At 32.0% G+C, this 12,867-nt stretch overlaps 1 pseudogene; it reads left to right on the top strand.

Moving 5' to 3' along the window:
- The first annotated feature begins 7,571 nt into the window (after window positions 1–7,571).
- LOC145977634 (uncharacterized) lies at window positions 7,572–11,462 on the top strand (annotated as a pseudogene).
- Window positions 11,463–12,867: the final 1,405 nt, after the last annotated feature.

Genomic DNA, 12,867 nt, shown 5'->3' with positions numbered 1-12,867 from the left:
CCAATAGATATATATATATATATATATATACATATACATATATATATATATATATATATATGTGTGTATAGATGTATTTTTATTACTTTAATATATTATGCCTCGAAATTTTATTAATGAATATTCCTTTATTTTCAGTGTAGTACGTCCGTATGGTGATGCAAGTGTTGACGTACGCCGGACATAGGGGAGATAACAGAGCGAACGAAGATTAACCTTGGAGGCTTATAAGACTTATAATTAATGCAGCAAAGAGTTATGTTTAGATTAAATTTTATTCATATTATTATTTCTTATTATACTAGAGGCCTCATCTGCATCTATTATTTTTAATTTATTATTAAAATTTAGTACATTGGTTCAATACATTTCTTTTGTTATTTGATTTTCTTATTTTTATAAGCGCATATGCATCTATAAGATATAGATTTGACAAGCTTTATGATTTTAACATTTTACAATAATAATACCTTTTATACGAACTGGTTTCTAAAATATCTATTACATTTTATGTTAGGTTGACTTTCTATATGGTCAAATATTATTTAATTATTATTTTCCAGCTTTCAAGGCCTGGAGTTTCTGCTGCTTATCTGTGGCAGGCTACTTTGTATTATTATGACGGGAATGCATGCGGAATCATAGGATCATCTATCAACAGAATTCAGGTATGTATTATTTTTATAAGTATTTTATCTAATATTTCATAATAATTTCCTTCCATCATAGTTATTATATCGCAAATATTTCATTCATTCCATCTCAATTACTTTATACAACTTGTATATGTACTTAAAAGAATTTTATCGAGACGGTCTTGATAATATACGCAACATGAAGAAAATTAGCAGGACCTTCCTCTTGTATACTAAAGGTCCCGTTAATATACTATTCGCAAACATATATATGTTTGCGTACATGTACATATATACATATATGCTGTTAGGATGCATCGATTGCTCGTCTTATTGTTTGAAATATTTATGCGTAATCTTTTATTATAGCGTTAATATTTTACACTACGAAGTATTATTTATTTATTACTGGTTTTCAGATTTCCCTTTTTCTATTGCGATCGACAGCCGCAAGCACGTGCAGGATCATAATGTTTTTTGTTAATAGAATTGAGGTATATATTGTTGGCATATTTTTAGTTGATAACACAGGACCACAAAATAAAATCGATGGAAGGTTCCATGGACCAGACCTAGTGCATAATATGTTTTTGGGGTCGCTGAAACCGAATCTGCAACCTATTTTTCTCTATCACGTCAGCATTTTTCCTAACCTCAAAAAATAGCTAAAAATGGTAAAATCCAACCTTATCAATCATGAAACCTCATTTAACCTTATAACTTTATACCCTTGTAACCCTTTAACTGTAAAAACGATAACTAATAACCCTAAATCTCATAACCTAAAAGTCCATAACCTCAAAACCCTAATTCTCAAACCCCAATAACCCAATAAACGCATGAAACAGCAGATATGTGAGATTCCAACCTAAATCTTGGATAATATTAACCTTAAAACCCCACAACCCTATAACCCCTTAAAACCTCATAACCCTATAACCTCACAATGCAGCATCAAAAGGACTTACAGATAAAACTTTAATCTTCGATCTAAGAGATAAAAAAACTACATCTTCTTTACAATCTTGAAACTCTCAAATGCAACTACAAATCAATGCTCTGGACGAAATTCTCGTTAAAAGTAACAAGCGTTAACCAAGCACCCCGAATCGTGAGAGGGCAAGGGGACTCACGTTAATCAAGCATCCCAAAGGGAACAAAAACCTGCTACGTCCACGTCGTTGTTCTTGGGTAAAGCTAAATGTAGGTTATTGCAATGTGCAAAATTTTGACCTTATCGGGTATTCTTATCGGGTTCTTTTGATGCTGCATTGTGAGGTTATAGAGTTATGAGGTTTTAAGGTTATAGATTTAAAGTTGATGGACTTATAAAGATGTTAGTTTATGGAGTTTGAACTCTGTAACATTCAGAATCAAAATCTTACGTATAAATTTTTCCGAAGTTGCGTTTCAGGCTCGTAGGGTTATGGGGTTATAGGGTTGTGGGGTTTTAAGGTTAATATTATCCAAGATTTAGGTTGGAATCTCACATGTCTGCTGTTTCATGCGTTTATTGGGTTATTGGGGTTTGAGAATTAGGGTTTTGAGGTTATGGACTTTTAGGTTATGAGATTTAGGGTTATTAGTTATCGTTTTTACAGTTAAAGGGTTACAAGGGTATAAAGTTATAAGGTTAAATGAGGTTTCATGGTTGATAAGGTTGGATTTTACCATTTTTAGCTATTTTTTGAGGTTAGGAAAAATGCTGACGTGATAGAGAAAAATAGGTTGCAGATTCGGTTTCAGCGACCCCAAAAACATATTATGCACTAGGTCTGGTCCATGGAACCTTCCATCGATTTTATTTTGTGGTCCTATGTAATTCTTCAATTAACTTTTCTTTTTATATTTTTAGGTATCAATAAATCAAGATGTCGAGTTGGTCAATGGATATAAATGACTCGATTTTTAATAATTGTTACGTCCCGCAACAAAAATTTAAATATTGCTTTGTAGAATTACTATTCTACACAGAATTTTTCATCTTATATAACCTTTACGTGAAATTATATAAATAATCACTATATATTTATATCACAATATTACATATAATCAATATATATTCACTCAATATTCATATTATTTAGTTATCTTATATAACCAAAATATTTGCAAACAATTGAATAGCTGGTCTTATATACATATATTAATCAAGTAAAATTAATAAATTCTTTAGATTAGTTGTTTATAACTATTGTAATAAGGATTTCATTCCCACACGACTACTTTAAAAATCACTCATAAAATTTTATAAATCGACAAAGTTGTATATCACCAAGAAGGCCGTTATACGCTATCAATAATTTTATATATATATATATATATATATATATATATATATTACAAAATTTCACTCATCATTAGTAAATTGATTAATATAGTATATAGCCAGAAGTATATTATGATATATTGGCAGCACTGACCATGTACGACGATATTTGTATAAGGAATTATTATTAATCTATATTCAAGAGACAACTATATTCAAGAGAAAAATAGATTCAAAATTTTATTATCAAGGAAAAACCTTCAACAAAATTACTCTGAATAATGCAACTGTGTTAAAAGTATTTGCGCCAAATTTTAGTATAAGTTATTATATGAATATTATCGCAAAATTCCATTACTTTACATATCTAAGTATATTTAATCAATAACTAAATGGAATAATAAATATATATTTCAAAATATTCTGTTACATAAAAACCCAAATAGCGAAATTAAAAATTTATATTAAATATTTCTGAGGTCAAACAATTTATATTATCAAAGCCATAATGCACAAAGGCAGGATACGTTCATATAAGTATATATACTTACCATATTATAATGCCTCACATAACTTCTCCGGCAATAGAACATGGAAACATTCATGGACCGATTAGGTCATCTAATAAAACGCTATTCTCCACCTGAAAATTATAGAGTAATAATAGAAACAATTCATTAAGTCCTTTCAACTACTCACACTTTATAATCACGTTAAAATTACCTATATAATATCATTATGTTATAAACAACATAAAAAATTTCATTATATATCTATATATTCTTTATGCCATATATGGTAATCCTTAATTAATATATTATATATAACAAAAAGAGTACAGAAAATACAGGAAATAACATTATATTATACTAGTAATAATCATATATACAAAACAATTATACGTATATATTCTAAATTAATTACGGGAAGAATAAACATAACTGTTAGTTAACTCCTCTAGTTAAAAGGAAGACAGGTTTAAATTTTTACCAGATGTTCATAAAATCAAAATAATCTACATTTTCAGGGCAATAATGCCGTAAAGAAAAATACTTTTATATAGGTATACAGGGCGATCCTGAAAAACGATCCGTCTATAAAATGACATATTCCTGACACCATTCTAAGACAATTTTTCCTTTACCAAAATTTGATTTGAAGCGTAGTTTTTGAATTATGAGCAAAAATAGTTAGTAAATCACGCGTCGGGTACAGAAGGCAGGCAGGAGCGGCGCGGCGTGCCGCGAGCGCGGGCGCAGTTGACCGCCCGACGGGTGATTATCACCGCATGAGTCGCTAACTATTTTATCTTATAACATAAAATTATGCTTTAAATAAAATTTTGGTAAAGAAGAAAATGTCTTAGAATTACGTCAGAAATACGTGTTGCTTAAAATAACGTTATTTTAATAATGAAAAGTTGTTCCGGATCGCCGGCCGTCCGACGTTGCAATCAGCTGATTGCTACACGCGATGTGTGTATGGCGGAGTGTGTGCGTAAGAGAGAGAGAGAAAGAGAGAGAAAGAGGGAGAGAGGGAGGGTAGGAGGGACAGACATTCATACACACGCACGCACTTTTTTTCTCGCTCTCTTTCTCTCTTTTACGCAACACTCATACACTCTCTCATTCAGTCTCTCACTCACACTCTCTCGATCACTCACTCACTCACTCACCTGCTTACTCACTTGCTCATTCACCTTGTAGCAGCGTAGCGAATCTTCATGCTATGTATTGTTGTATCTGCTGCACGGTTATGATTGCTAGAGATGCGCGACACATTGAAATTTTTTCGATTATTAGTCTCACACTCGATTGACACAATACAGATTACGCGATAACGAGTTTACTGTTTATTCACTCACTATTGATTTATCGATACCAAAAATTACTTTCAAAGAAACGCGAATGCAAACAGCACATGACTCGACGCGAAGCGACGGACCGCGAAGACTGCGCGACCACAAGAGTTATGTTGCCAGAAACGCGACACGCGACATCTAACAAACGACTTGCGCGTGGCGCGTGATTGACGCGAGATAAGACGAACGATCGGCTAAAACCTTCGCATTGCGAATGCGGTAGAAAACATGAAACGTATAATGACATACTTAAAAAATTAATTATTTATAATAAATAATTATTATAATAAATAATTAATTTTTTAAGTATGTCATTATACGTTTCATGTTTTCTACCGCATTCGCAATGCGAAGGTTTTAGCCGATCGTTCGTCTTATCTCGCGTCAATCACGCGCCACGCGCAAGTCGTTTGTTAGATGTCGCGTGTCGCGTTTCTGGCAACATAACTCTTGTGGTCGCGCAGTCTCCGCGGTCCGTCGCTTCGCGTCGAGTCATGTGCTGTTTGCATTCGCGTTTCTTTGAAAGTAATTTTTGGTATCGATAAATCAATAGTGAGTGAATAAACAGTAAACTCGTTATCGCGTAATCTGTATTGTGTCAATCGAGTGTGAGACTAATAATCGAAAAAATTTCAATGTGTCGCGCATCTCTAGCAATCATAACCGTGCAGCAGATACAACAATACATAGCATGAAGATTCGCTACGCTGCTACAAGGTGAATGAGCAAGTGAGTAAGCAGGTGAGTGAGTGAGTGAGTGATCGAGAGAGTGTGAGTGAGAGACTGAATGAGAGAGTGTATGAGTGTTGCGTAAAAGAGAGAAAGAGAGCGAGAAAAAAAGTGCGTGCGTGTGTATGAATGTCTGTCCCTCCTACCCTCCCTCTCTCCCTCTTTCTCTCTCTTTCTCTCTCTCTCTTACGCACACACTCCGCCATACACACATCGCGTGTAGCAATCAGCTGATTGCAACGTCGGACGGCCGGCGATCCGGAACAACTTTTCATTATTAAAATAACGTTATTTTAAGCAACACGTATTTCTGACGTAATTCTAAGACATTTTCTTCTTTACCAAAATTTTATTTAAAGCATAATTTTATGTTATAAGATAAAATAGTTAGCGACTCATGCGGTGATAATCACCCGTCGGGCGGTCAGCTGCGCCCGCGCTCGCGGCACGCCGCGCCGCTCCTGCCTGCCTTCTGTACCCGACGCGTGATTTACTAACTATTTTTGCTCATAATTCAAAAACTACGCTTCAAATCAAATTTTGGTAAAGGAAAAATTGTCTTAGAATGGTGTCAGGAATATGTCATTTTATAGACGGATCGTTTTTCAGGATCGCCCTGTATATATATATATACAGGGTGTTGAAAAAAAGGGTCACATATTTTGATAGCAGGTAGTATTGATCAAAACAAGAAGAAAAGGTCTAATTAACATGGGTCCTAAGACTAATATCTTCAAAGATACAAGCTATTTTGTTATTTGAGCTCTTTGTCATTTTCTTATTAGTCGTGTCATCTTTAGAATGTAATGAACAAAGGAATAGGGGAGAGTGGGGTACAATGGGGATATCTTTTTTCTAGATGCCTTAAAAAATAAAAAATAAACAAAGAGAGATAAAGAAACAATTTTTATTTTAATATGAAATGTAATCATTTATCTTCCATAAAAAAACTGAAGTGAAGAAACTGAATGTATGATAACAAATTAAAAACTCTTTTTTTACAAAAAACAACAAATTTTAATGCTGACTCAGCATTAGAGGAGGTGCTCTATGTGATTGCCATTCACTCTCACGCATTTTTCAGCCCTACGTCTTAGAGAATCACGCACTCTTTCAAATCACGCACTCTAACTTCATCCCCTACTCCTTTGTTCATTACATTCTAAAGATGACACGACTAATAAGAAAATGACAAAGAGCTCAAATAACAAAATAGCTTGTATCTTTGAAGATATTAGTCTTAGGACCCATGTTAATTAGACCTTTTCTTCTTGTTTTGATCAATACTACCTGCTATCAAAATATGTGACCCTTTTTTTTCAACACCCTGTATATATATATATATATATATATATATATATATATATATCACACCTACTATTCAATTATGAAAATTTATAGTCGTAACATTATCTCCAGGGAAGGGAAGTAACGCGTTACTTGTAACGCCATTACCGTTATAGTTACTTTTTTTTGGTAAAGATCCGGTAACGCCGTTACTTTTTTTTTCTGTAACTGTAACGATAACGTAGTTACATTTTTTTAGTAACGATAACAAATTTACAGTTACTTTTAGCGTTACTTTTTCGCTGATTGATGCATTAGCAAATCGGCATGATACCGCGCTCGTCGTAAGACTCGCCGCACTAGGTTCGCCATTTGGCACGCCCGTTGCGCATGTGCGCCTGCTCTGTCCTCTGTACAGAAGGCTGCGCAGGAAGTAACTAAGAACTAACTTAACCTTAAGCTATACCGCGTGGCAATCGTTCATGTTCCGGTATCGAAGAAGTAACGTCGCAATAATAGTGTGTCGCGTTCGCAATTCTGCTTTTATTACGGAGTTCGTTATATTTATCATCGTACCAGTCAATGTGTTCACGATTTGTGCAAGCGTTCCCATATACATACCTTTTCCCCGCTTTCTTGACGGTTCTTCGTGCATATTCCCGCATTACTGTATCACGCGGTCGTTCTCCGCCGTACTCTCGTGCGGTCTGTCTCGGCTTTTACAGCGGTTCTATATCTTTGTGCTATCATACGGCCGTTATCTCCTCGCGTACACGGTCTGTTTGTCTACGCTACGTTCGTTTTTGATCTCGCGGTTTGCACTTTGCACTGACTACGTCGCAAGTGATATTTTATATCTCACAGTGTAAGTATATTTAATTATTTATTCGTTTATTATTAAAAGACATTACTTATAATTTAGTATTGTGCGGCTTTATTCTGTATCTCATAAAGTCAACGACAAAATCGCTATCGTTACACAGTTTTTTTTTTTGTATACTACAGCTGCGCAATAACGTGTCAGCAAGAGTTACGGAATAGACCTGACTCATTCTTACAATATCACACGAAATATTATTTAATAATAAGTCTCTCTGAATAAAAATAATAAAACTTTTGGCCTTGGTTTGTGATTTTTTTGTAGCGATCGGATCTGCTCAGAAATGGAAACGATAGCCGAAGAGGCGAGTACGCCAAGTACATCATCTGAATCCTCGAATAAGGCACCATGGCCGACATACAAAGAAATTTTTGTATTCGAACCCGAACTTAGTAATGAGAAGAATTATGCATTTACTTGCAAATTATGTTTAGGCAAAAAAATTATACATGCTAGCAAAAGCTCTACAGCCAATTTAAAGAAGCACATAAGCGTAAGTTTAGTTTTCTTATTATTTTTATTTATGTTAATAAATAAATTTCAATATTTTATTTGTTAATATACATATAAATAAATAAATAAATAAATGCCTGAATAAATAAATAAATACATATATGTACATATAAAATAATTTCTTAATTTCTTAAAAACTTTGTGCAAGATAAACGCAATAACGATAACTGTATATTTTTATAATAGTAATTAATTCAATATTTAAATAAAAAAGAATACAAGAAAATTTGTAAAATTAAAAAATTTTTTTTTAGATTCTAAGGAATGTACACAATTGCACCGTATATTCTAGTTCATTGAATCAAATCTGCAATGTAAAAATAGTAGGTATAAAAAGCATGGCATGTAAAAGTGTGTTTAAATAAATATAAAAATTAATAATTCTTTCATAAATTAATATATATTTTTATTCTTTTATTTTTTTTAACATTAAATTTTTGTTTTTTATTTTTGTAAATGACAAAGAATTATTTGTATTTTATAACAGATTTTTTTAAATATAAAACAATATTAATATAAAAATTTATATCTTAATATCTATTATTTACATATATATCTGTTTCAATATATCTATATATTTGTGTGTATTTTGTTATAAATTAAATTTATTTTATAATTTTTTTTAGATATGCTTTCTTTTATTTCTGTTTAAAAACTTTTTTAGTTAGTTGAACTTTTAAATAATTTTTAGTTATATTATTATTTTCTATATATTGTAACATTTATAATATACATATATATGTATACACACATACATATTTACATACATATGTATATATATATAATATATACACATAAATGCATGCATACATACATACATACATATATACATGCATACCTATCTATACATATATACCTATGATATTACTTTTATTTCTAAGTATTAATTATATTGAATTAATATAGGTAAAACATCCACATTCTTTAAAAGATTTGGAAAAAGCTAAATCTAAACTCACACATAATAAACGTCAATATAAAGAAGACATTAATAATGTTACAAAAAAGCAGTGTGTGTTACAAAAATGGGGTTCTGGAACAGCTGGAATAACTCAAAATAAGTTAGACACTGCCATACTACGATTTATTGTTGAAAATGTCCAACCACTCGCGGTTGTTGAGAGTCCTGCATTTATTGATTTGATTAAAATTGGATTGCCTTCATCAATTCGAATAATGTGTAAAAAAACATTAAGAGATAAACTTAGTAAATTATATCTGGATATGAAAATCGCTCTTGAAAAACAATTTACTGAAATCGATACGGTTTCAACTACAGCAGATTTATGGAGCAAAGCGAAAAGGTACATGTGTGTATAATTATGTTTTATTTAATATTTTTACATTAATATTTTATTTTTTAATGTTTTGTTACATAATAATTAAAATCTTTTATTTTTATAGAAGTTACTTAGGGATAACGGTCCATTGGATCAATCCAGAAAATTTAACAAGAGAGTCTGCCGCCCTAGCTTGTCGTAGAATTAAAGGGAAACATACTTTTGATGTTTTGGCAAAAGCCATTAACTCTATATTTGTTGAATATCATATTCAAAACAAAATTTGTTGCACAACAACAGATAATGGTTCAAATTTTGTTAAAGCATTTCGGTGAGTTAATATTTTATGATATTATATACACTTTTGTATTATACGTATGTACATAATAATTTTATATGTATTCATTATATTAAAAAAACCACATATTACATTTTTATATAAATATATTTAATTTTTTAGAGATTTTGAAAAAGAAGAAGATGATGAGGAGATTAACACGGAATTCCACAATTTAAGTGATCTATTGATTACGGATGAAAAAGGTTTAGACACGGAAGATATTACTCTTCCACCATATGTGTGTTAGTCACACGCTTAACCTTATTGCAGCCAAAGATTCTGAAAGAGCCTTGGAGAATGATCCCACATATAAAAAAAAGTACAGAATAATATTTGCAAAATTATCGAAATTGTGGAATAAACAAAACCAGTCTACTCAAGTGGCCGACAAAATAAAAGATATTTGCGGCGTTTATCTAAAAACTCCAGTTATTACGAGGTAAAAACTAAAAAAACTCTTATTTTTTATTTATCTATATTTTTTCTGTATTTTATTTTAATAAATATGTTATATTTTTTTAAAAATATCTATTTACACATACATATGCTTACAAACATACGAACGCACATACACATGATATATACTTATACATATGTACATATATACAATATAAAAACAAAATTTATTTGTTATAGATGGAATTCAACTTTTGATTCCACATATCAACTTGTAACTCTTTTGAAAGATAGCTTAGATAAAATTAATCAATGTTTGGACTATTGTAATTTACAAAGGCTGACAAATAATGACGTAAAATTTTTAGACGAGTATTGTCAGGTAAAATGCACATATTTAATTTAATAGAATATATGAATTATATGTATAATATATATATATATACATATGTGTGTGTGTATTGTATATGCACGTATATTAATAAGTATATATTTTTAATATTTTCTTTAGGTAATGGAGCCTTTAGCTAGAGCATTAGATATCTTACAAAGTGACGTAGGAATGTATATGGGATACTTATTGCCCGTATTGAGCAGTTTACAAGAAAAATTAAAAAACATTAAAAATTTGACGGATTGTCAATCATTAGTTATCGCAATTCAAGAAGGCTTAAATCGAAGGTAATTTATTAAATAATAAAAAAATATACAACTAAAAAAATGCATATAATATTCGCATAATAAAAAATATAAAAGTATAAATATTTTATTATATGTATATTTTTTAAATTTTAGATTTTGTACAATATTCGAAAAAAAGGAATTAATAATAGCAAGTTCATTACATCCTAAATTTAAACTAAACTGGTTAACTGGAGATAAGAAGAAATTAGCTATTTAGAATTAGAGCCTATTTAGAAGATTTGTTAGACATTCGCTCAAATGAAAGTTCATCAAACTCAAGCAAGGATAATGATTATGACGATTTTTTTAATTTTCATGGACACTCAACATCAATTTCAGAATCTGGCGAAGAAGAACTAACACGATTTCTGAAGTCGAAAAGATCTGACGTTGCATTATTACTAGATTTTCCAAAATTAAAACAGTTATTCATTAAATTTAATACGGCTTTGCCAAGCAGTGCTTCTGTTGAAAGATTGTTTAGTGTCGGTAATTCTGTACTATCACCTTTTAGAGGCCATCTAAATGATGACCTATTAGAATATCAACTTTTATTAAAAATTAATAAAAAATATCGATAAAATTTAACATATGTTTTGTGATTTAGATAATCCTTTCATAAAGAAAGAAAGAGAGAGAGTATGTATTGCACGAAACAAAATTTATTACAATTATAGATTTAAAAAAAGTAACGAAAAAGTAACGAACCGTTATTTTTTAAGTAACGGTAACTGTAACTAGTTACTTTTGAAAATCAATAACTAATAACGGTAACTAGTTACCTTTTTAACTTGGTAACGAGTAACGGTAACTAGTTACTTTTAAAAAGTAACGTTCCCTTCCCTGATTATCTCCATCTGAAGCAGATATTGGAACAAATTTGGTATTTATATTAATACCCAGACAGCACACGGACGTCCCTTGGATCTCCTAAGGACGTCCTGCACGGACCTGAGGACGTCCTGAGGAATAGTAAATGAGCGCCTCATATAAGCCCAGATACAGGGTGATTCTAAATAATTTTATGCTTTTGCAAAAACATAATCTTGACCGAAATCTAAGACGATTTTTCCTTTGGCAAAATTTCGTCCGAAGCTTAGTTTTTGAATTATTAAAGGAAGTAGTTAACGTATGACGGGTCGAATACAAGAAGCAGGCAAGGGTGACGCGATTCACCGTCAGACGCGGGTGCTTACGCGGGGCGCCTGCTGCGATCAGCTGGTCGCTATACACATACATACACACATGCGAACACATACATTCTCTCTCTGTCTATCTGTCTGTCTGTCTCTCTCTTTCTCTCTCTCTCTCTCCCCCCCTCTCTCGCTCATTCGCTCACTCACCTGTTTTTTTTTTTTTTTTTTTTTTTTTACGAGAGAGGGGAAAATGCATTTTATGCATACCCAGCGGTCGATCCAGTGAGTTATGTGGGACTCGAGTACCAAGTCGAATTACCAACTCGGTACTCCCTACCCACTAAAAACCCCTCTCTTTTCACGAATTTCCTTTGACACACTATCCCTCTGACTTCCCGAGATCTGTTTTCACATAACGTCAAAAAGTAGTTATTATTACCTTGTTCGATGACTTTTGATGTATTGCTGTAATTGCTTGAAGGAGAAATGGATTTTCCGATAGATCGTACGTTCTCAAATTTAACGTAGATATCACGTTGCAAAAGACAAGAAATCCACACTAAATTATTAACTGAAAGTTTTTCTCCTTTCATGAACTGTATTCTTGTATAAACTTTAACGTAATCACATTTATTTACTCACTCGATGAGACGAGAAATTTACTAATGACTCTCACTAATCACTATTAATCACTGTCGAATAATAACTGTTGGCGATTAAAAATCACTCGATGAAAGAAACACGCGCGGACACGTTACTACACGACGCGACGACGCGACAATGCGACGATAATTACTCGGCGACTGCAAGCAGTTTTTTGTCATGGTAGGTTGCGGTAGGTTAAGGTACTACTGGCG

The sequence above is a fragment of the Camponotus vicinus genome, unplaced genomic scaffold, assembly GCF_025532165.1.
Source record: "Camponotus vicinus isolate PSW18456_S1 unplaced genomic scaffold, iyCamVici1.0 SCAF_1, whole genome shotgun sequence".
NCBI classification, from domain to species: Eukaryota; Metazoa; Arthropoda; class Insecta; order Hymenoptera; family Formicidae; genus Camponotus; species Camponotus vicinus.
The sequence above is the reverse complement of the archived record's forward strand: the minus strand, read 5'-3'. Positions and strand labels throughout refer to the sequence as shown.